Below are 21,748 nucleotides of genomic sequence, written 5' to 3'. Positions count from 1 at the left end.
GTGGACATTGAGAAATTAGGACAATGTTAAGTCTGAAAGGATACGGACGTGATTGGTGGAGTCCGAGGGGAAATGCGTTAGTTAAATGGGGATGCTAGAGTGCAGGAAAGCTTGCAAAAGGGAGAGAGACTGTTAGGAGGAGGAGGAGGAGGAGGCATGCGACACAGAGGAGGAGAGAAAGAGAGAGAGAGGGTGGGGGAACGTTGTGTCACAGATGATATAAGAAGAAAACAGGGGAAACAAAGTGCAGAGGAAACACGGCTGGCGGTATTCCCAAGCCTTGTTATGCCAAGAGAAATGCAAGGTGAAGGCAAAGGAATGGAGAAAAACAGGAGGCACAAGTTTATGAAATAAGAGAGAATGTGATATTCCGTGCAGGCGAAGTATACAAATGTCAAGTACGAAAGTCAATGGAATGAGATCAAACATGGAAACAGAAACAGTACCCAAGAAAAGGCAGCAATAACAGTAACATCGTCATCAGCAGTAGTGACAGTAGTAGCACACCAGATAGAGGATCACTACCGAGGAACAAATAACAGAATAGCAGTAACACGATCGAGCACCAACAATAGATAAATTAGTAGAACATGCAACCATACTATGCAGGAGAACATCAGCAGTACAAACAGCAACAGCTTTAAAACTTAGAGAGGCAACAGAAACAGAAACAAAAACAACAGCAGCATTCTCCCCAGCAGTAAGCAAGCAAGCATCGGAGAGGAGGGAGGCAGAGAGGTAGGGAGGGCGGGAGGGGGCAGCACTGCTCTCCCCGCACGGCGCTCCGGAGTGGCGGGAACAATACCATAAATAACGCCGCTTCCTGCGTCTCGGGACATCTTTTTCACCTTCACGGCGGCAATTTGCTCATCGTGGCTTGTAAATCCTTCCTGTAGTACTGTTATCCCGCACTACATAAACAATCGAGAGAGCGAGAGCTGGCGTACGGGCGGGGAGGTGGTCGTGTGGGGCGGAGGGGGCGGTGAACGGGTCGTGATCTCGGTTGAGGAGTCCTCCGTGCAGTGCGGTTCGTGGTTCGCTGTGCACGCCATCAACACGTTGTAGCACATCCTCATCCTCACCCGACATTGTTCTTTCTCCATCTGTCACTTTTTTTCTCTACTTTCTCCTTTTCAATGTTGTATGAGTGGTTTGTGTGTGTTCAAGTGTCGAGTTGAGGCGATCACGAGCACAGATGGATAGTCTTTTTTGTGTATTGCAGTGACGTGGTGAGTTAACTTTGTGGGTTATTTAGTAATGCTCGTGTATGACTTTCGCTTTACGTGACATTACACAGCAAGTCATACGATGAAAAAAAGAAAATAACAGCAAGTTCAGCTCTTCGCGATTTATGGACATGTAAGAGTTGAAAGAGATGGTTATAGCTATTTGTTCTTAGTTTGCACTTATGAGATAAATTGCGTTGGAGATGCTTTTAACTTTTATCTCTTTAATAAATAGCATTCTCAAACGCGAGGGGAACGAGCACATCACAATTGACATATACGAGGATACTATAGGATTTTCAGCTTTTTACGAAGATTAGAAAACGTATGAGTCAATGAGATGGATTGTGACACGCCTTTATACGTAGTACTCAATACCTACCACAAGATCATGGGCCAGAGAAACGGGGATAAGCACCTCGGTCACGCACATCTATAGCATATGAGCCCCAAGTTCCCTTAATATGAAGAAGCAACTAAAACGACTGCACCAAACCATTAAACCAATGAGCATTCCAATTCAAACTCCAACTCACAGGTTTGCCAGCGCGGGGACAAGCAGGAATGTCTCGGTGTCGCCACAGCGCTGCGTGAGGCTGCGTGGCGGCGATCGTGCACAAGAATTCTTACCGGGGAAAGATATAAAACGAAAATATTGAGAATGATAAATTACGAATGAAAACACTGCACGGGCTGGTCGGTCGGTGGGCAGGACGGGATTCTGAGAGAGAAAAGGTGACCAAGAAAGGAAAAGAGGAAAGGAGAATAAAGGAAGAGAAGGAGAGAGTGCGCATGAGAGGAGATGAAGGAGGTAGGAGAAGGGAGAAATGAAAAGGAGGGAAGACCAAAGAAAAGGAAGGTAAAGGTTTACGTAGAGGAAGAGAGGCAAGGAGAGAGGTTCAAGGGAGGAGGAGGAGGAGGAGGAGGAGGAGGAGGAGGAAGAGGACAGGAAGAGCTCAGGAAAGTGTCTGTCATTCCCTGAAAACCCGAAAGAGGAAAATCTTGGGAGCGAAAAGGGAACAATAAAATTAAATGTCTTCCTTGAGAGAGAGAGAGAGAGAGAGAGAGAGAGAGAGAGAGAGAGAGAGAGAGAGAGAGAGAGAGAGAGAGAGAGAGAGAGAGAGAGAGAGAGAGAGAGAGAGAGAGAGAGAGAGAGAGAGAGAGAGAAAAAAAAAAAAGTCACGCTTCACGCTCCTTGACTTGAGTTTGTGAAGACACTTAATACTTTCATGATATTTTGCCTTTTTTTTTTTCTCTTTCACTCATCTTACTTTCATTTAATCCCCCCTCATTTCACACTCATGCCCTTCCCCATGTTTCCATTCCCTTCTTCCTTCCACCATTATTTACTTGTTCACTCACACGGTATACACACACACACACACACACACACACACACACACGCATATCTTAGTCTATATTTTTACCTCTATTTTTTTCTCTCTCCTCTCCAAGCCTTTATCTTCCTTCCACGGGTTGCTGACTCTGCTTGATGCACCAAAATGAGAGTGACAAGAGAGGAAAAGGAGGAGGAGAAGCGATGGAGAAATGGAGAAGAAAGAGAAGAAGGAGGAGGAGAAAGAGGAGAAGGAGGAGGAGGAGTTAAGATGAGGAAACGGTAAGAGAAGGAGCAATAAACAGAAGGAAGAAAGAGAGAGGAAGGAAGAATGGGAAGGAAACTAAGGATGAAAGCTAAATAACAGATGAAAATAAAGTAGTGGAAGAAATTAAAACATGGATAAAAATAAAGAGCGGATTAAAGAACAAGAAAGAGGAGGAGGGGGAGAGAGGGAAAAGGGAAGAAGGGTGTGAAAAGCGATGATAAGAAGGACATGATGAAAGGGAAATATGGTGGAAAAAGTAAAAAAAAAAATGGAGAGTAAAGAAAGAACAAGAAGGTGGAGGAGAGAGGGAGGCAAAAGGGAAGAAGGGTGTGGAAGGTGATAAAAGTAAGATGATGAAATGGAAATATGGTGGAAGAAGAAGAGAAGGAGAAGAAGAGAAGGGCGAAAGAGGAGGTGAAGGTGGGAGGTCATGAGGTGGAGAAAGAAGGGTGGAGGAAAGGGAGGAGCAGGAGAGGTGAGCGTTACTCTGGACAAACCCTTGAGAGAGAGAGAAAAAAGGTGGACGATGACTCAGCCGTGAGAGAGAGAGAGAGAGAGAGAGAGAGAGAGAGAGAGAGAGAGAGAGAGAGAGAGAGAGAGAGAGAGAGAGAGAGAGAGAGAGAGAGAGAGTTATACATCACGGCAGCACTATAAATAAAATTCACCTGCACCACAAATGGCCTGGGGTCGTCCAAGTAAACCCCCCAAGAGAGCCTACCGGCGTTACAGGCAGCACTTAAAATAAAGACATTGGCGGCATCACTGTAAAAAAAATTCCATCACGCCACCAACGCGCATGGCCGATCACAAATGCCTAAGCCATCTCACCTAAAGACAGAAGGTCGTTCCATACAACGCTGGGGAACAAAACGCTTCAGCCTCGTAACACGCTGAGTATTGATGACCCACGCTTAGTTAACGCCACGGAACGAGCAAACAAAGAGAGCAGCAGAGGTGTGAGTAAATAATTTCCCTAATGTTGGGACGAGCGAGGGCAAACAGGAGTGAGTTCGGAGGCACGTTTTCGTTACGGCTAAATTCAGGGGAGATTGTGCTCCTATTGCATGTAGAGGGAGGCAAACACGGAGTCGCGACGCAGAGGAATTTTTCAGCGCCAAGGGAGGAGGAACAGGAACCACTACAGAGCTGAACAACAGGTATAAATTAAACATTCCGACGCTAACTTTCAATAACGATGGAGTAGCTAAGTGTGTAGATGTGCAAGTAGTAATAAGGAGACACAAAACCCTCTTTTCAACAGTTATAAGAGACTGTAATGCCATATAAATAGTAAAAAAAACATTGGTGAAACACAAATTGGCCATTTTAAAATAGGTGCAAGAAATGAGATATAAACTTATTTACAGTCATGAGATTTTTTTTTTTTGAGAAGAGTGAAGAAGAAATGTAACAAGAGAAAACCCATTGCATGAAAATGAGGAAAACATGATGAACGAGAAAGGAAAGTGAAAAAAAAAAAACAGGAAAAGTATACAGGAAAAAGGGAAGCTGGGCACCAGGAGGAAGAGGAGCAGGAGGAAGAGGAGGAAGAGGAGGAAATGTTACACAAAATAAAACGATATACATGAAAACGAAGATAAAAAAAAAAAATTACTAAGGGGAGAGAAAAAAAAAAAAAAAAAAGGAGAGGAGGCATAGGGGAGGAGCAACAGGAAGAGCAAGAGGAGGAGGAAGAGGAGGAAATGTTACACAAAATAAAACGATATACATGAAAACGAAGATAAAAAAAAAAATTACTAAGGAAGAGAAATGCGAAAACAGGAAAAAGGGAGGAGGGTAGCATAAGGAAGAAGAGCAACAGGAAGAGCAAGAGGAGGAGGAAGAGGAGGAAGAGAACAAACAAGAGCGGTTCAAGTGGCGGAGGAGAAGAAGCGGGAGGCAAGCAGACGGAGGCACGACTTGAACGGGAAGAAACTGATCAATCTTGGAGTTCCTGAAGGCCTCTTGCGAGAGTCACGGAGGCAAACAGTGTGTGTGTGTGTGTGTGTGTGTGTGTGTGTGTGTGTGTGTGTGTGTGTGTGTGTGTGTGTTCACGGCTCACAAACAATGCCTACCTTTTTTTTTCTCTATTCCTTTTTCTTCTCCTTTTCCTCCTTTTTATTTATCAATTTTTTGCATTTATTCATTCTCTCTCTCTCACACACACACACACACACACACACACACACACACACACACACACACACACACACATATACCCCCCGAACACACACATATCCCCACCCTCACCTCCCCCCTATACACATTCCCTCCTCCCCCCTCCTCCCCACATACTCCTCTTCCCCTCCAGTCAGCCCTAAGGAAGGTGAGGGTAGATTACTGGCTCTTGGTTACCTAATTGGCGTTCAGCGGATCCCGGCGGAGCTCAAACAGACGGCGAATTAACTGTGTGGTCCCGGGGGTGGTTAAGTAATTTCCAAAGTGTTGAATTAATCCCACGGGCCGCCTGCTGCTGCCTCCCCCCGTTTGGCTGTCCCGCTTATGTATTCTCCTGGCGTGGTAATCCCCCTCCTTACTGGGTCCCGCCGATATTGCCAAGACTTCCCGGTAATTATATTCTTTGGTTTACCTTTGTCAGTTCCTCCAATGGTTGTCCTGTTCTTCTTTGTTTTCTTTGTCTACTATTTCTTATGCGTATTTATTTATCAATGGTCCTCTTCCTCCTCCTCCTCCTCCTATTCCCTTTTGCTTCACTTTGTCTTGTCTTCCCTTGTTTCTCCTCTTCTTCGTTTTCTTTATCTACTATTCATTATGGGAGTTTATTTATCATCTCTTCTTCTCTTCTTCTCCTCCTCCTCCTCCTCTTCCTCTGCTTCTTCTGTTTCTTTTTTTTATTTTCTCTTTTTTTTATTTTTCTTCTTTTTTTCTCTTCCTCATCCTCCCCCTCTTCCTCCTCCTCCACTTCCTGCACTAGATTTTCGAAGGTATTGCATTAAAGCCAGAGAAGGAAGGTTTGGGAGTGTCAGGCCGTCAACCTTTTCCTAAACACCAGAGAAAGGAAAGGAGTGTCATGCCATCAACCTTTTCCTAAACACCAGAAGCCCGCGCGTCAAGTGAGCAGATTATCAGTACTCACCTCCGTCCCTCATCAAACCTGGCAGGGATTTATTACTTCCCTGCCACATGGCCAAAGAAGGCGAGAGGTGGATAATACTAATAAGGGAACGTATAGCCTCGAGTTTAGCCCTGGAGAAAAAAAATAACATACGGTATTATTAGAAGTATTAAGACCGTCCCTTCTCACCTCAGTCCCTTATCGAACGTGACAGTAATTTATCGCTTCCCACCTCATAGGCCCATACGAATAAATACATGATAATTAGGCCCATATTCTTAAACGTATCGTTCGCCTGTTTGAAAAGACTCTTGTAGAAGTTGGTGGTATTTTTGTGGACTGTTTTTTTATGATCCCAGTGAAAGTTTTACACAACATCTTTGCAGTTCCCCACCTCTATTCACACCTCCACTAACATTTCATCAACTATCTCCACTATACACAACATCTTTGCAGTTCCCCATCTCTATTCACACCTCCACTAACATTTCATCAACTATCCTACCTTATGTTCCTTCCCTTTTAATATTTGTCTTTATCTTACATACCTGACTACATTTTCTCTACCCGACTTTTGTATCTTGAACGGGGAAAACATCCTAAGAAAACCCGGTCAATCCTCTCTGTGGCCATGGGAAAGAGTCACAATGGTAGCCCGATACGTTTAAGAATAAGGACCTAAAACCCTCCCTCCCCTCCAGGCCCCCTTGCAGCATAACGTACCCTGTCATTAGGTGTAAACAGACCATCCTTCTCTTCGCGCCAGTCCCTCACCCAGCATGACGTGGACATATTGCCTCCCCGAATCATGGGCTCAGAATGTCGAAGTGATGATGGTGGTAAGGGAACGTAACCTCTCGCCTCTCCTTATAGTGTAACGTATGGTGCCATTAGAGGGTAGAGACATGTGCCTTATATAGACATCTTTTCATAGGCGTTTTATCACTCCCTCTACGTCTCCGCTACACACACAATAGCCGTCTACTTATACACCTCCACTTACAACATCTCATTTACTATTCAATCTTCTTTTGTTTACTCTATACATTTTTTCCATTATCTTTCATACCAGACTCTCTTTCCTCTACCTGTTATTTTATTCTTACCACATTTTCGTAACGTTCTTCTCACCTCTATACCTATCTCATTTGTTTGCCTCTTCACTACAACGTCTCACACTTTCACTCCTGTACTTTCATCTCTACAGTTTTCCTTCCACCTGTTTTAATGCTCTCTGAAACATATTTAACACTTTTCTTATAATCGCATGAGACTGTATTTCTCTATTAGTATTTCTTTCCTGTTTCCTATTCATTCCCTTCCACACTCTCTTCCTAACACCTTTCTTTTAGTCCTTAGTGATCGGTTTTCATCTTCCTTCCTTACATCCCTTCCATTTCCTTCCACCAGCTAGCCTTTCACTCCTGTTCCTTCCCATCTCTTTCCCATGGTACGTTTTCCTTCCTTCGACATTTCTTCACTCCCCTTCAGATCAGGACCTCTTTCCCTTCCATTCCACCAGCCAACTCACCTTTCACACCTATTCTTCTCTCTCTTTCTCCTATGCAGTTTTCCTTCCTTTGACATTCCTTCACTCCCCTTCAAATCATCCCCTCTTTCCCTTTCCCTCCACCAGCCAGGGCATCTTTCATACCTATCTCTCTTTCTCCTATACAGTTTTCCTTCCTTCGATCTCATTTTCTCCTATTCAGTTTTCCTTCCTTCAACATTTCTCTACTCCCCGCCAGATCATCGTCTACACATGTTCCCCCTAGCCTGCCTGCCACGGGGTACAGAGGCCGCCCAAACCATCAGTCAGCTGTGCCCTTCTGTCCATAGCCTGTGTTTAGGTGCCTCGCTTCCCTCTGCTCTCAGTTCGTTAATGAGGTCCTGAAGGGGCGTCGTGTTGGTGGCCGCAGGATAATGAGGAATGACGGAGCAGGAGAAGGAGGAGAAAGAGGAGAAGGGGGAGAAGGAAAGGGACGCGAAGGAGGAGGAGAACGCGTAAGAGGAGGAGGAAGAGGAGATCGCGAAGGAGAAAGGAAGAGGAAAGGAATAGAAGGAGATGTATGAGGAAGAGGAGAAGAAGCAGGAAGGAGACCGTGAAGGAGGAGGAGGAGGAGAATGCGAAAGGAAAGGAAAAAGAGGAAGAGGAGAAAACAGGAGAAGGAGGAGGAGAGCGCCAAAGGGGAGGAACAGGAGAAGGATGAAAAGAACGTGAAAGAGGAGGAGGAAGAGGAGGAAGACACGAAACAGAAAAAGGAGAGACAAAAAAGGAAGAAAGAAAATGCAAAGGAGGAAAAAAGAAGAAACAGAGGAGGAGTAGAAAGAGGTGAGAGGAGGAAGAGAAGAACACTCAAGAGAAAGAGGAAAAGGAAAAGGAGGAGGAAGAAGAAGAAAAGGAGGAGGAGGAAGAGCAGGTGTATGGGTGGTTTAGAAAGACGAAAGACCGTGTGTGAGGCGGAAGCTGGTGTGTGTAGACTACGTGATTATTGGGCTTCCGCAGAGAGGGCAGAGTGATGGAAGGGGAGGAAGGGGAACAAAGGTGTAGTGGTGTGTGGAGATGGTGGTGTTGACATGTGGAGACGAGAGTGAAAGAAGAGAAAGGAGGAGGGATAGCTGCCGGAATGGGAGGTGAATGGTGATGGTGGTGGAGGTGATGACTGACGACGACGATGAGGAAGATGTAATAATGGGGAACCGCAGATGAGATAGTGATGAAAGGTGGAAAGGAAAGTGAAAGAAAGAAAAACAGATACAGAGCTAAAGGGAGAGAGATTAAATGGCAGTGCTGGAGGAACGAAGGATGAATAAGAGTAAGTAGAATAAGTAGAAGGCATAGGGTGAAAAAGATGACGGGGTTAATAAGTGGTTAGGAGGAGTAGAAGAGGAGCGTGTGGTAATGGGTGGTAAGAAGGGTGGAAGGGGAGGCGAATATGAAAGGGGAGGTGAAGGAAGGCGGTGGAAGGGTCAGCCTTAGGGATTTAGTTAAGTAGAGGAGGAGGAAAGAAGGCGTTGAAATATGAGGAGGAGGAGGAGTAGGTGTGGGCGTCTGAAGGTAAAAGGGTAAAGTTTGGGGCATACCCTACAGCTGCGCGTGGCCTTAGTGCTCATCTCTGTCACACTGGCCCTTGAGTCTGCGGTGGGAAGAGCTCATTACCCAAGTGTGACATTCGGGTTACTACAGTTTACCTTTCCCAGGTGTCCCCAGGTACCTGCCGTGTGTTCGTAGCTAGGCATGGTAAACAATGCACCAGGGAAGCGTTTTTGTGTTTGAAGTGTTGCACCTTATTTTTCTTTCTCACATATCAACGTTCCCATCATCTTCCCGCTTCAGTTTTGGGATTTTCTTTCTTCCCTTTCTCTTCACCGTCCACCCTGCAGCATTATTTACTTATTCCAAAACTCCCTTTCCTTTTTTTTTCCTTTATGTATCACCCCTGCAGGCTTCTCTTCTCATTTTAACCTTCCCTTTCCCGCTCCTTTTCTTTTCTCCTCCTCCCCTGCAGGCCTGACCCGCCGACAGCGCCCTGACAGCCAGACTTAAGCGGCCTTCTTTAGGAGTCGCCCTCAAGACAGCACCACACACGCAGGAGACAGTAAAAAGACAGCACTGACGGCACTCACCCACCACGCCGTCATAAGCACACACACACACAAACACACACACACACATAGATACACTCTTCACCCTCCCCTTACACACGCCTATGTTAGTACAGCACGTGGGCCACACCTTCTAATTAAGCTATAAGGCGGCGCAGCAAGGGACAGGCGACAAGGGCACGAATTAGGAAAGACAGCGCCGCCGCCTTCTCAGCGCGTCGTCATTAGCGCACCGAACCAACACTCGACGCGTGTACAAGAAGCAGGCGAGTAAAGGTTAGCGTGCCAGAGTGTACACATGATATGCTCGTTCTTTCTTTCTTTTTCCTCCTTTTCTTTCTCTTTCTGCGTGTCTGTCTCTCTCTGTACCTACCTACCTACCTATCTACCTACCTATTTACCTACCTACCTATATATTCATCTATTTATCTTGCTATCTTTCTCCCTTGTTGCACTTGAAAACTTTGGGATTCCTAGATATTGTGTTCCCAATGGCATTTTATTTGCTGGAACACGTCGTAGCTTAAACATAATATAAATCCCTCTCTAAAGTTCGTAATCACTCAATACATTTTCTTTTTTTTACTGTGAATGGTTCCTCCTCTCCTAAACTGTCACTTTGGCAATGCATCTTCCCTATATCACTTTTCGGAAATCTGTCACACTCGATCCCTTTCTTCGTTATCGCTCTCCCTCGAACCGCTTCTCCTTAGCATCCAATACCCTTCCCGATTTAGTCTTCTCTCACTTTCCCACCACAGGCTCAGGGGTCAGTGCGACGGAGATGAGCACCGAGGCCATGCGCAACATTACCTTTTACCTTTTACATTAAGTTCATTCTGCTTCACCTTAGAACGACTCAATGCTCCGGGACACTTATGGAGACAGGAGGAAACTTCTTACCTCCCCTCCATTTCCTCCTCTCCCTTTCCTCTCAATATTCTTTTCTTCGTGTTTCTCCTTTTTTTTTTTTGCCTTCACTAGATACCTTTCCGTTTCCCCTTCCCCTTCCTCTTCCTCTTCCCCTTGTCTCTCTTCCTCCTCGTCCCCACTTAGTGATTTTTCTCAGCGGACTCCCGAGACACTTCAGGATGGCGGACGCATATTAAGCAACATCCGTCTCGTATTTAATTTCTCAAATGACTTCCTCTCTGGGTCTCTGTCTCTTGTCTGTCTGTCTGTTTTTTGTTTGTCTGTGTCTATATGTCTGTGTCTGTCTCTGTCTCTCACTCACTCAGTCACTCACTCACTCACACTCCTACACACACACACACACACACACACACACACACACACACACACACACACACACTCCCCCCAAACCCACCAAACCTATACCCGTAAGTTGTCCTTCTCCCTTCTTTTTTTTTCTCCCCTCTTCCCCTTCCTCTTTTTTCTCCCCTTCTCTTTTTTTCCTCTCCCATTACTTAACGCCGCGACAAAATGCTGCACACACCACGCCCTTCGGGGACTCTTGATTCCTCCTTGCTTACATAAGTGAGGTCCCACCTGTGAGACGCGCCATTTGCATAAGTAACCTCCTCCTCCTCCTCCTCCTCCTCCTCCTCCTCCTCCTCTTCCTCCTCCTCCTCCTCAAGCCCCAGCCGTGCATGTATAATGTATTTTGTAAGACGAATATTATCTTACTCTTCCATTATCCTGCCCCGAGAGAGGAGTTTGTTTGTCCATCATATTGGCTTATCTCGGGGCCGGAAGCTGCTGTGTCCCTCCTCCTCCTCCTTCTCTTCCTTTTCTCCTCCTCTTCCTCGTATGACCATTTGTGAAGGTTTTCTCTGTGTGTGTGTGTGTGTGTGTGTGTGTGTGTGTGTGTGTGTGTGTAACTCACCACGGCCTGATCACGTGTTGGACTCGTAATCGCCAGCAGGTACCCTCCCGACATGAGCAAGTGCTCATTATCGTCGATCTACGGGTACTGCCAGGACCTCACACACCACACACCCCATCACCCTTGCTCAAGGGGGGACAGTAACCACTCCTAGTCAACGGAAAGAATCCGGCATGAGCGGGCTCGAATCGCCGCCCTGTCAAACCGTTAAGCCTGGCAGCGCAGTGCTCTACCAGCTGCACCACGGAGTGTGTGTGTGTGTGTGTGTGTGTGTGTGTGTGTGTGTGTGTGTGTGTGTGTGTGTGTGTGTGTGTGTGTGTGTGTGTGTGCAAACTTCTTATACTGTTTTTTTTTCTACCTGTCTAACTGCATTTGTGTTTGTCAACCTTTTTGCATTTGTGTGTCTGTTTGTTTGTCTTCGTGCGTGTCTGCCTTCCAGTTTGGTTTCTTGTTGGTCTGCTTACCTGCTTCACTTCCTGCGTGCCTGACTACCTGCCCGCCTGACTGTCTACTTAAATTTCCTCGGAGAGTTTCTTGTGTCGCAATGGCTCGCTGACTGACTAGAATACTGCAGTCAGTTTTTAATCCGCTGACAGCGAATGGATAGTCTGAAGAAAGATAATGGATGGCGAGAGATAACTATCTGAGAGACAGACCGATGGCATTGCGGGGAAAATGTATAATTAGGATGGATAGACTGACAAGATGTGTTGAGATTAGTTGTGCATAAAAAGAAAATTAGACCTCAGTAATAGATGAAATCCCCAAGAACAGGATGCACTGATCTCTTGAAGCAGCGACAATCCAAACGAGAAAAATTTGCATAAAACTCATTCAAGAATAAATCATTTGCTATAATTGTGATAAAAATTGCAAGAGGTTAAGACAGAGTCGGGAGCAAACAGCTTTTTATTTTATCTTTGCCCTGGCCATCAGCTCATTATGAAGTGACAAATACAAATTCACACAGGGACGAATATAACCGCCAGACTACCACAGCTGACCCTCCTCAGCTATCCCTTAGTAGCCACTGTGCAAAGACTAAGTAATTATTCCTTACTCAGCATTATAACTGATTGGATCTTATCGTTACAAGTTTTATACGTTTATAGAAGGCTAGATTCTATAGGATCGTCATATGGGGTATTTGGCAAGAGCCCGCACTGACTACCGTAAAATAAGATATGGTCAGCTAAAGGGTTTTACGCAGCGAGTTCACTACGGATGACAGCCCGAGGTCACCTGCTCGATTCTTGGTGCGCTGGCCACTACCCCGGCGCGGCGCTAACAGGCCTCGGGGTACTCGTATAAAAAGTAGATGATGACGCATTATTTTCACCGCCGTGTGTCGTGGGGTGTTGAGGTCCCTATTACGCGGCTTGTTTTCCGGGGACTTTCACTTTATTCCCAATTATCACCACGCATAAAAACACCTTAGGAAGAGATGCGTGCTGGCCCTAGTGAGGGAGGAAGCTTCAGGTTCATGACTCCCTCGCCCCATCAACACAAACTAGGCGATAAAGCGACTCACTGACTGACAGGTAGGCTAGTTGACTGACTGACTAAAAGGTTGGCCTGCAAAGTGACTGACTAACCTCCATTAGAAAAAAAGGATGCAGGTATTTGGTATCGTTATGCCTGAAATACGCTGCAAAAAAAAAAAAAATCTTCAGCCACATCATCCAAGAGCTCATATCGCTGCCTTGAGAAGACGCACGCAATGAAATCCTCTCCCGATCGTCTCTCATTCACAAGAGGTAATAAATGCCAATTGCGTGTATGTATTTCAAGTGTGTGTACGTGTCCTTGGCGTGTGTGTGTGTGTGTGTGTGTGTGTGTGTGTGTGTCCACTCCGAACAACGCCTTATACCTGAGTGTACGACGTGTGAGGGGCGGGCGGGGGGGGTGGGGGGGGTGGGGGGGGGGAGGGTTACACGCTTGCGTTGCATGTGTTGACGAAATAAAAAAAGGAAGACTGACTCATGAACTCCTTATTAACAAGCGTCTCTCCGCACCTCCCCGCCACAAGCTACAAGACGTCACGTGGACACTTAATGATGCTCTCTCTGCTGTATCCACTCCCTTCCCTTCCAAGAACCACTCCCTACCTTAACCTACCTCTTCTCTACTACTCTACAACGAATCAAGGTCAAACAGATTTTGAACATTACTGAAAACTTGTATAGAAGATAATGCTTCTTTCGGCTTTATATAATCTTCCTTTCCCGACTGATCACTTCACTCTAGTACCTTTACCTGCCTTTACGTACAAACATACATATATATAGACAGACAGACACACAGATAGACAAACAGACAGACAGAGACAGAGAGAGAGAGAAGGAGAGACAGACAGACAGACAGACAGACAAACAAACAGACAGACTGAGAGGTCAAGGAGATTGGGGAAGAGGACGAAGAAAACATGAGCACCAGGAGAGAGGCGAGGAAAAGGATTAGGAAAAAAATAAACAGAATAAGGAGGAAGAGGAGGAGGAGGAGGAGGAGGAGGGCACTAAATAAGGAGGTGAAGGAGGAGGGTCGGGGCAGCCGGTGTCGGGGTGAGGGCCATGTGTCGGGGGGAGAGGGGGTGAGGTCCCTGTGTCGGGGGGGTAAGGGGGGGGGCTGAGGGGGGGGGTCTTGTGTACATAGAAACAGTGACGAGGCGAGGCCGAGGGTACATAGCGACGAAGGAGACGAAACATGAACACACGGAAGAGCAGGCAACAGAAAGCTAGTTTGCTGACGACGTGGCATAAAAATTAGGTGAGGTAACGTAGCTATTCGCCAGGCCCTTCAGTGACCTGTAGAACTAAACAAACCACTTGCTCTATGTAGGTACAGGAACATTTTAAGGCATTTTTTTGTAACGAACTACTGACGGTCTATGTGATTCTAAATGCCTTGATCGTTCCCGCAAGCAACTGATCTGTAGAAAATTTACGGTAAAAATATCCATCCCCGTGTCTGTAACATCACCTCCCTTGAACATGCGTACCTTTTAAGCACTCTTCTTGTAACTAAGCAAACGATGTATTCTAAATGGCTTCATCGTTTTCGCAAGCAAGTTTTATGTAGAAAGTTTGGTACGATGAAAGAGATCCTGCCAATGCCTCGGTTATATCGCCTTTCTTGAAAATTAATACCGATATTTCTAGTTATCCGGTTCTTGAGGAGCTGAAAACTTGATGTGATTAACCTTACTACGCTTACTCAGGTACTTGAGTCTCTGTATCGAGTTTCCCGAGAGTCGCCTTTTCCCAGTACAAATAGGTTGAGCAGCTCGACCCGCTCTACATATGGCAGCACCCTCAACGGTGGTACGGTATCAATTTCGTAGCGCGTTACTCGAGGAGGGGAAGGCGGAGAAAGGCGTGTTGGGAGAGTAGCGAAGGAGGATGTTGAAGAGAACAGGAGAAAAGAAAGTTGCAGGGGAATGCTAGAAAGGTGCAGTCAAGGAGACGTTAGGATGAAATATATACTTATGATAGAGAATATATACTTATGAAGGAGAATAGGTGAAGGAAGATGAGGAAAGCGAATATAGTTACTGGAACAAAAGGAATGGAGGTTAAGGAAGATTAGGAGTCGAGAGAAAGATAAATAAATGTAGATAGAGAGAGAGAGAGAGAGAGAGAGAGAGAGAGAGAGAGAGAGAGAGAGAGAGAGAGAGAGAGAGAGAGAGAGAGAGAGAGAGAGAGAGAGAGAGAGAGAGAGAGAGAGAGAGAGAGAGAGAGAGAGAGAGAGAGAATGACGTAGCATGGTGGGAGATTTTCAGGATCAGTCACGGGTAATGGGGGACGAATGGGTGTTAAGGTAGAGAAAAAAAATATAAGGGATGGGATGGAGGAGGAAAAAAAAAAGGAGTGTAAAGATAAAAAGAATAATAAAAGGAACGAGAAAAGACTGAAGAACAAATTATAGTGAACGATAATGTAAGCAATAGTAATAATAATAATGAGAAGAAGAAGAATAGTAATGATAATAATAATAATAATAAAAATAATAACAATACGAAGAAAAGTTGCATCATGCGAAAGAAAACGCGAGGTAAGTGACCTGTTGAACCGCTTACGGCGAAAAAGGAAACATTGTATGACGATATTTCTCCAAGAAGTGTGTAAGGAAACTGTTCCCTCGACATTGCACAGCTATTTGCCGATATGATGTTAGTGAATACTCAAAATTATTCTACGTTAACATTTTCACATTAATTACTAGAATACTACTGTTACTACTACTACTATTACTATTACTACTACTACTACTACTACTACTACTACTACTAGAACTCGTCCTCGTCCTTCTCCTCCTCCTACTACTACTATTATTTTTTTAAAGACTATCTGAATCCCACAATAAACAAGTCACCCCTAGACACCATTTAAAACACAAACAAAAAATCAAATAGCTTACGATCGATCCACCCAAAATAAATAATAAATAGATAAACATTAAGTGCAAAGCAAATATGGTCACGAGTATGACAACAAACAAGACTCGGAACACACATATATATACTAGCCATGAATAAAAAAAATAAAAAAAGGCGAGTCAATACAGGACCCGCAAAAAAACTCCTTCTCTTCCTAAGACAACAACTGCTTACCATATACGTCGATTAAAGTCCCACCCCTTCCCGTACCTTCCTTCCTTCCTTCTTATCTACCTTCCTTCACTCAAACTTCACCCGTTCCATCCCTTTCTCCTGCCATACCCTTCCCCTTCCTTCCCCACCCTTCCCTTACTTTCCTTCCTTCCTTCCTTCACTCAAACTTCATCCCTTCCATCCCTTTCCTCTGCCATCACTTTCCCTACACACACTTCCCGCTCCTTCCCCTACCTTCCTTCATATCTACCTTCCTTCCTTCCTTCACTCACTCAAACTTCATCCATTCCGTCCCTTCCCTCCCCACATCCTTCCTTCCCCATCCCTTTCCCGTCCCTTCCTTCCTATCTCCCTCCTTTCTTCCTTCCAATCCCTTGCCTCCCTACGCTTCGCTGCCTTACGGAAACTAATGGGCAAGGGATATAACAATTATGGGAGGATGGGAGAGGCATAATGAAGGTAGGAGGAAGTGAACCGCGAGGAGGAATGGATGCGAGGTGAGGATGGGAAAGGAAGATGAAGGAGGAGGAACAAGGAAGAGAGAAGGAAGTAAAGGAGGAAGAGGGAAGAAAAGGAACACAAGGAGGATATTAGGTGATCATAATGGAAGATGAATAAGGAAAAGCAAGGAAGAGGGTAGGAAGTAGAAAATAATGTGGGAAGAAAAGGAATGCACGGAAAAGAATAAGATGGGAATGGAAGACGAGGGAGTAGGTACAAGAAAGAGGGAAGGAAGTAGAGGGGAAAAATAAGATGATAAAAAGAGAAAGGTGATGTAAATAGGGAAGGAAGCAATAGAAAACGAAGGAAGAGAGAAAAGAAGAAAAAAAGGACGAAGGAGGAAGGAAGGAAGGAAGGAAGTAGAAAAAAACAAGCAACTCACCCAGGCGGAAAGGTCACAAGTGTACCATGGGGGAGGAGAGAGAGCGGGGAGAGGACGTGGAAAGGTGGGGAGGACTGGGGAATGGGGAGAAAACATCGGGGGAGGAGAGGTGGCGGCGAAGAAGGTGAAGGTACAAGGTAGTGGGGAGTGGGGGAGGAAGGGGAAGAGATGTGAGTGAGGACGGGGAGGGGAAGGGGTGGTAGTAGGGATAGGGGGTAAAAGGGGGGAGCTCAGAGGGGGCAGGGGATCAGCCTCCGAGCTCCCCGGTGTTAATGACACGTCTCTCGGCCCAACGCCCCGCCGAGAGGACCGAAGACAGTCAACGGCCGTACCCGATGTCACAAAAAGCGGCCATGAGGAGAAGGAGAAGGAGAAGAAGGACGACGAGGAGGAGGAAGAGGAGGAGCAGGGGCGTGGTTGAGTAGGAGACGTCGAGAAGTTGAATGGGTGAGGTGTTGAAGGACGAGGTGATGATGATGGTGATGAGAGAGAGAGAGAGAGAGAGAACGAGAATGAGAACGAGAGAGCGAGAACGAGAACGGAAAATGAAAAAGAGAAAGAAAAAGGCAAGAATGATTGGAGGGCGCGTGGTGATCAGTATAGGGAAGAAACGACTAGATAAAAAAAATAAAATAAAATGAAGACTGATGGGAGTGACGATGCCGGGATGGAGGGAGGGAGATAAAGGGATAAAGGCGAGAGACAGCGAGTGATCATCGTAATGAATCGAAGAAGAACCCAAATTAGGACCTATTGAGGGAACGGGGGAGAACTAACTTACGGGAACACACCAAGACACACGTGACACTGTTATATAATAGACGTGTGTGTGTGTGTGTGTGTGTGTGTGTGTGTGTGTGTGTGTGTGTGTGTGTGTGTGTGTGTGTGTGTGTGTGTGTGTGTGTGTGTTTACTATTTTTTGCTATCTATTGTTGCATTTTTTTCTCTGTCTCGTGTATGTTTTTTTTTGTGTATACTATTTTTCTATCTATTATTGTATTTTTCTTTATGTATCAATGCAAAAACACAAATTCATAATCTTATTTGAACAAATCTTCATCATCTTCACCATCACCACCACCACCATCACAACCATAACTCACCACAACCTTACTATTTCTGATCCACTCATCACCTTCACACCATCACCAACACATTCACAAATACTAAAACCACTACAACCTCCTTCTCACCCCACCTCCAGACACTCCTTACCACACCCCACCACCGCCAACGCTCCTGATCACACCCACAGACACACGGGATGACACACAGGCGACACATGCTCCTGGCTGGCTTATCAGGGCCGGACAGCACACCTACACCCGGTACACGCCCGAACACCTGTCTGGTCGCCGATGCAGGTCGCCATAATGAGCGTCCCATTATATACTCTCGCTTGTACGAACAGTCAACATCAGTCTATTCTTGGACGCTTTCGGCTCTCACAGCGTTTCCAAAGGCCACAAAAGGTGATTAGTCGGGTTCTCATGAGGGGTTTTCACATTCATGGTGTAGAAGCCTTGTCGAACTATCGCTAGAGTCACAAATACTAATACAACTTCTACTAGAGTGTTATGGAATATGGGTTTCTAAGCCCCGAAGTATTTTCAAAGGCCACAGAGGAGATCAGTCAGGTTCTCACAAGTGTTCGTTTCACATTCATGGTGCAGAAGCCTTGTCAAACTATCACTAGCTTGCAAATACTAATGCAACCACTACTAAAGCCTTATACATGCCGCGAAGAATCTCCAAAAGCCACGAAGGTGATTAGTTGGATTCTCATGAGCGTTTTTTTTTCACATTCATGGTTCAGAAGCCTTGTCACATTATTACCATAGACTCATGTATATATAAGACTATCCATGGAAATACTAACACCTCCTCTACGAAAGTCTTATTAAATGCGAGTGTGCAAGCCTCGAAATATTTGAGAATATGGACCAATAATCTCCTACTCTCGAAAACGTAGCAATATGAAACACCGGATGAAAACGGTCATTCACACGTGGGGATATGCGTGTGCTCTCTAAGGTTTTCGTTCATCGTCTCCTCCATCGATCTCTTGCGGACGTTCCATACTTTTTACGGGTGACGCCGGAGACACACCTTGAGAAGCACGTGATTTGTCTTGCTCTCGTTTCTTAATGAATGCCCCGGGTGACATTTTTTATTTTCTTTTTATTTTTTGGTCATGCTTTTGAGCTTCTTTAGGGTAGCTGTAGTAGTAGGATCAATCATTCTTTTCCTTTTTTCTTCTTATTTTACTTATTTTCCTTCTTTTTCCTTTGAGTTTACTTCATTTTTTCTTCCATTTCTTCTTCTTGCTTCTTCCTCTTCTTCCTTTCCTCCTTTTTTTTTCCTTTTCCTCCTCCTCCTCCTCCTCTTCCTTTTGTTCTTGTTCTTATTCTCGCTCTTGTTTTTTATATTGTTCTTCTTGTTCTTTTTATTTTTATTATTATCATTATCACTTCCATTATCATCAGTCCTCGGTCAGTCTCTTTCCTTTACCGTTCAGCAAGCCACGAACGACTTATTCCAACGTAAAGAAAATTTAGCCAAACATACATCGTACCCAAGAATTTTTTTTTTCTTTTTCTACTCCATATTCTCCAGGGCCGGTGTGTGTTCAGATTAATGGTACTTAATTTAATGAACGTCAATTCCCATTCGAGGCTCAGCTTGTTTTCGGTGGTTAAAAGGGTACGGAAGGAAGGGAGGGGGGAGGATTCTAGGAAGGATGAGGTGAGAAAAAGGAGAAAGAAAGAACAGAGGGAAGGGTAGTAGAGGGGGTAGGGATGGAAGGGAGGCAAGGAAGGATGAAGCGAATGAGAAGAAAAAGACATTGGGACAAGAGGGAAGGGCGGCTGGTAGACAGAGAAGCTAAACGATGACATAAAATAAATAATGAAAAATGTAAAGTAAGAATGAACGTTGTGAGCTAAATAGGAAGAATGAAGATGCGTTGAGGATGAAGAGAAAGAAGAGAAAAAAAAGGCACTAGAGGAGGAGAGAAGGGTGGTAAACGCAGATGCTAAGTGATAACGGGAAATAAGAGAAGAAAACTAAAAGATGAAATAAAAATAAAGAATAAAGATGAGCTACGAATGAAAAGATGGAAGAGGAAGAAGGCACCGGAGGAGGAGGAGGGAAGGCCAGTAGACGCAGATGCTAAAAGATGACATGAAAATAAAGAATAAAAAGTGAAAAATAAGTGAAATGAGAGAGAGAGAGAGAGAGCAGGATTATTGATGACGGAGTGGGGTGGATGTCAGGAGAATACAAGGAACTGCGAGATAAAATAATATGAATAAGAATATGAAAAAGAGGACGACGATGATGATGACGATGATACTAATAATAGGAGGGACGTTTGTACAGCATAAGAAAAAAAGAAACATTAAGAACACACAAAATAAATAAATAGATATATAAAAATGCAATATAAATAATCAAGACAAAGAAACAGCAAACATAATAAGCTAACCAGAGGACAAAAAAAAAAAAAAAACAGCAAAAAGAAGGAGGAGGAGGAGGAGGGAAGGAAAAGGAGGAGGAGGAGGAGGAGGAGGAGAAGGGGTGAGTACACAGCCTGGTCTTAGTCATGTCTCGTACAACAAAGGAGGAGGAAGACGAGGAGGAGAAGGAGAAGGAAGAAGAGGAGGAGGAGGAGGAGGAGGAGGAGGTAAGGGAGGAGGAGAATTAGTAGTGTTGCCGGGGTGTCTTTAACCTCTGCAATCCACTCATCACCTCCCCTTTGTGCCTCGGCCGTCCCTTGGTACACACACCCCTTCCCTTCATCACTCTTCCCACAAACTTCTCCCTACACCAATTCATTTACCCTTGTCCTCCTTAGCTTTACCCACGTCACCTGCCCATCACTTGCCTTCATCCTCTTCCCCTATCCTCTTCCCCTACATATGCTTTCTCATTTTAAGCATCTAACTCTTATTCAGATCTTTCCTTGTACCCATTTCCAATTCTGAGTCCTCTTTCGCTTTACCCACGTCACCTGCCCATCACCTGCCTTCATCCTCTTCCCCTATCCTCTACCCCTTCATATGCTTTCTCATTTTAAGCATCTAACTCTTATTCAGATCTTTCCTTGTACCCATTTCCAATCCTGAGTCCTTTTTCGCTTTACCCACGTCACCTGCCCATCACTTGCCTTCATCCTCTTCCCCTATCCTCTACCCCTACATATGCTTTCTCATTTTAAGCATCTAACTCTTATTCAGATCTTTCCTTGTACCCATTTCCAATCCTGAGTCCTCTTTCGCTTTACCCACGTCACCTGCCCATCACTTGCCACCATCCCCTTCCGATTGCCCTGCCCTTACATATCCTTTTCCTCTTCAAGCACCTTTTAATCTAACTCTTACCCATCTTCCTCTCTGTATCCAAACCACTTCATGTACCCTTGCTCTCCTTCGCAAATCCACCTCACCATCTATGCCCCATCACCAGCTTTCATGCCTCTCTCATACCCTCTACCTTTACATATATAATCTAGCTCGTTCTAAGATAAAATAAATTCAAGTTTATTTACCTTACTTCCTGTGTATGTATGGTAGAAGACCGTGACATACCTGTAAAGAAAACAAAAATATATTACTAATACAGACCGGCAAAGAAGATTCATATTAATAAACTACATACCTATACTACTACTACTATACTACTACTACTACTACTACTAAAATAACTAAGATTACCACTTCTTGCTACAACTACTGCTAACACGCCTCCATCATCACTACCACCACCACCACCACCACCACACCATCACCACCACCACCACCTTCACGCCATTGTTCTCGCTTCATTATTACTTCCTTCACTATGGCGGGGAGGGGAGGGGGGACGGGTGTGAGGGGGCGTCGCTCCCCATAATGTTT

This window comes from Eriocheir sinensis, chromosome 31, assembly GCF_024679095.1.
Source record: "Eriocheir sinensis breed Jianghai 21 chromosome 31, ASM2467909v1, whole genome shotgun sequence".
Lineage (NCBI taxonomy): Eukaryota > Metazoa > Arthropoda > Malacostraca > Decapoda > Varunidae > Eriocheir > Eriocheir sinensis.
This window is presented reverse-complemented; position numbering follows the sequence as displayed.